Genomic DNA, 4,434 nt, shown 5'->3' with positions numbered 1-4,434 from the left:
TTTGTTTCTTTGTCTTTGTTACATGGGCTGGGGCCGGGAATCGAACCGAGGTCCTCCGGCATAGCAGGCAAGCACTTTGCCCGCTGAGCCACCGCGGCCCGCCCTAATGCACTCTTTATTGCTTACATTTTCTGTCTGGTACATTTACATCCCCTCAGTTTCCTGTCTCAACCTAATCCCCATCCTGTCATCTACTCTCTCTGTGCTGAATTGTATCTCATTACCTTACATGGAGCACACTCCCAATGAGACTATTATGTCTGGGGGAAAAAAAAAGAAGGACATGAGTGATCCAAGTCAGTCTGCCTGCTCTAAGACTAACTTCCCTCAAGCACTCAGTAGGATATCCTTTCAAAGGCTGTAATATACATTTGCTTTTTTTTTTTTTTTTTAATTTCCATTTTATTTTTTTTCCAGAAAGTAGTTTTTCTTCAGTCTTTATGGACTCAGATCCTTACATGGGCTTTGGTGGAGATTATGGGGCAGCTCCCACAGGTCTGAATTGAGGTGATGGTGTCCTGTCCTTCCGGCTTCATGAGATATGTTTCTGACCACCTTGCTGTGAATGGCACAACTCACATGGTAATGTAACTTCACATACAGCTTAGGAAGCACATAGGTCGCGAAGACACTTGCTTTGGAAATGTTCCTGATGGCTGCAGCCTCTGCTATGTTTCAAATGAGGAACTTCTTAATGGCTTATCCTCGTGCATGCAGTGCCTGCATTTGGTGCATTGAATAGACTGCACGTGGCTGCTGCCTTTTGTGGTAGGGCCATTGTTCCTTCTTTTCTTTGTCATCTTGGAAATGAACACCAGAGAGAGGAGCACATTTGCTTTTATTTAAACATATTTTTGAAATATTTAGAGAACTTTCACAGCCATTGTTGGTTTTTTGGGGTGTGTGTGCATGGTCCAGGAATCGAACCCAGGTCTCCTGCATGAAAAATGGGCATTCTAACCACTGAACTCTCCATGCACCCTGACACTCATTGTTTTAATGACATCAAGAATATTGCTCCAGGAATTTTCCGTCTGCTGAATGTTGAGCTTTCTTTTTACTAGATCATCCACAACATCCTGAGCTGTGCTACCCATTAGGGCAGCAAATAGCCACATGCAGTTATTGAGCACTTGAAATGTGGGTATGTAAAACTTAAATGTGCTGAAAATGTAAAATACTTATCAGACTTCCAAGACTTAATGTAAAGAGAAAGAATGTAAAATATCTCATTAAAATATATTAAATACATATTGGGTGCATGGTATATATATAGCACAGTACATATATATATATATAAAGTACATATTGAAAGTATAAGATTTTGATATGTTGAGTCAAACAATATGTATCATAAAAATTAATTTCACCTGCTTATTTTAAAAATATTTTTATTGACAAATCTTTATACATCTATAGTCCAGACATGGTGTACAAATCAATGGCTCACAATATCATCACATATTTGTGCATTCATCACCATGATCATTTTAAGAACATCTGCACCACTTCAGAAAAATAAATAAAAGGAAAAGAAAAAAAAATGAATACATACCATACCCTTTAACCCTCCTTCTCATTGACCACTAGTATTTGCATCTACCCAGTTTATTTTACCCCCTATCCCCCCTATTGTTGATTTATTTTTTATCCATATTTTTTTACTTATATGTCCATACCCTGGATAAAAGGAGCATTAGACACAAGGTTTTCACAATTGCATAGTCACATTGTAAACATTATATTGTTATACACTCATCGTCAAGAATCTAGGTTACTGGAACACAGCTCAATCATTTCATGTACTTCCCTTCAGCCACTCCAATACACCATAAACTAAAAAGGGTTATCTATAAAATGCATAAGAATCATCTCCAGGATAACCTCTTGACTCTGTTCAAAATCTCTCAGCCACTGAAACTTTGTTCTGTCTCATTTCTGTCTTCCCCCTTTTAGTCAAGAGGGCTTTCTCAGTCCCATGATGCCAGGTTCCGGCTCATCCCAGGAGTTCTGTCCCACATTGTGAGGGAGATTTACACCTCTGGGAGTCATGTCCCACATAGAGAGGAGGGCAGTGAGTTCATCTGCCGAATTGGCTTAGAGAGAGGGAGGCCACATTTGAGCAATAAAAGAGGTTCTCTGAGAATGACTCTTAGGCATAATTATAAGTAGATTTAACCTATCCTTTGCAGGATATCTGCTTATTTTTACTTTTTAAATATGACTACTAGAACACCTAATGTTACATAGGTAACACAATATATTACTATATCAACATAGAAATATAGTGCTGCGTTAGAGTTGTCCTTAAGACATAGGACTATAACTCTTACTGAAAACCTTCCAGTGGCTCCTCATCTCACTTAGAATAAAATCCAAAATCCTTATAATGGTCTATCTGACCTTAATGGTCTGGATTGCTAGCATCTCCTACTATTACCCTCCTTGTTCACTCTTCTTCAACCATACTGACCTCCTGGGAGCCTTTGCATATATTATTTTCTCTGCTTAGCATGCTGTTCCCCAAGATGTTTCCTTGGTTTGCTTCCATATTTCCATCAGGACTTTGCTCTAATATTACCTCATTGGTGTGGGCTTCCTGGCCACTGTTTTAATTTGCTAGGCTACTGAAAGCAGATGTCACAACATGAGTTGATTTTTAACAATGGGAATTTATTAGCTTACAAGCTTACGGTTTTGAGACCTTGAAAATATCCAAATCAAGCCATCATCAAGATGATGCTTTCCTCCTGAAGACCAGATGCCAGCAATCTTGGATGACTGTCACGTGGCAAGGTACATGACAATATCTGCTCATCTCCCCCTTCTCTTCTGGGTTTAATCAATTTCACTTTCTTGCTGCTATGTGGCTTTCTCTCTCTTTATTCATCCCATGTATAAAGGGCTCCAGTAAAACTAAGACCCATCCGAAAGCCACACCTTAACTGAAGTAACTTAATCATGAGGTCCTACTTACATTAAGTTTATACCCACAGGAATGGATTGGCTTTCAGAACATGATTTTCTGGGGGTACTTATAGTTCTAAACCACTAAAGCCACCCTATAATATTATGTGTCCTTCCTTACATTGCCCTCTCCCCCATTCTTCCTAACTCACATTTTCTCCATAACATTTTCACCATTTTGCAAACATATTGTTTGATAGATTGATTGATTATCTTTCTCAAGAATATAAACTCCAGAGGAGGGTCTTTGGGGTTTTGTCCAACTACTGAAACTTCAGTGCCAAAAAAGGTGTCTGGCACATGGCAGATGATCCATTGATATTTGTTGAATGAAATTTGAATGAGCAATAGCCTTGTACAGTCATGTAGGATTAATAGTTTTTCATTATTCTCATTCTATAGAAAATTGAAGCACTGACAGATTCAAGTGCCTTGCACGTGTCTATTCAGTTTAATGGGATGGGTTTTTGATCTGTAACTTAAGTTTCAGATTTCCAAATTAATGACTGAATCCTTGGACTTGATGGGATTTCATGAGCCCTTGAGTCCTGAATGTTTATTATGGACTAAGTGACACACATTTTTCTCTTCTAAGAGAACATTGGCATTTAACTAAATTGCGACAGAAAAACAACTGTACTTTATAATAATGCATAATTTAATCAGTCAGACAAATGGTTTGTAAAATAAAAATTGCCATTATAGTCAGGCATACCTCAGAGGGTTGTTGTAAGTTTGTGGTGAGATTTTCAAACTTTCATGTTTGAAATATATTGTAAACTGTAAAGTGCTATTCCAAAGTAATCTGCTGAGCTATTAGTATAATTATAGTAGGTCTTTAATGTATGTTTTGAATGTTTGTTCTCAATTTTGTCCAGCAGAATTTACAGTTTCCTCTTACGTTTACCAATAATAATACTATTTTTTCATAACCTTTACAGTCTGCCTGACGTCCTACCTCTTGGCCCTCAAACATTATCAACTGAAGCAACTTAACTCTCAAAGGTAGGTTCAGTCTCAGGTTAAAATTTGCTTTTTGCTGTTTGCTCCTGGGTGGGAACTGAGGTGGGAGCTGTCCCCAGTCTAGATGACATACCTGCCACAGCCAAGGTGTTCTTTATCGTGCCCTGAGCTCTGTCAACAGATAAGTGACAGCCAAGAAATTGGACTAGACTTATCTTTCAGCTCTTTCAGAAGTCATAAATGCAAACTTTGAAAATGTCCGCAGGTTAATCACAGACAAGTGGGTGAATCACTCTGAGTGTAAATTATGTCCTACAAGCTAAGTACCTGTTTTCTCACATGGATGTGCATGCAGACTACTGCAGAGAAGTCAGAAAACCTTCCCAACGCTTTACAATAACAGGCACACTTGCAACTACCTAAGATTTTTCACCCACCATTTGAACCAAAGATTTTTATATTCCTACTTTGTTGTTTAACTTTGTTGTTTTGCTAGAGCACAAG

At 38.3% G+C, this 4,434-nt stretch overlaps 1 pseudogene; it reads right to left on the bottom strand.

Moving 5' to 3' along the window:
• Window positions 1-454: 454 nt before the first annotated feature.
• LOC143646258 (small ribosomal subunit protein eS26 pseudogene) lies at window positions 455-800 on the bottom strand (annotated as a pseudogene).
• Between the last annotated feature and the right edge of the window lie 3,634 nt (window positions 801-4,434).

Source organism: Tamandua tetradactyla, chromosome 9 (genome assembly GCF_023851605.1).
Source record: "Tamandua tetradactyla isolate mTamTet1 chromosome 9, mTamTet1.pri, whole genome shotgun sequence".
Taxonomy (NCBI): Eukaryota; Metazoa; Chordata; class Mammalia; order Pilosa; family Myrmecophagidae; genus Tamandua; species Tamandua tetradactyla.
This window is presented reverse-complemented; position numbering and strand designations above follow the sequence as displayed.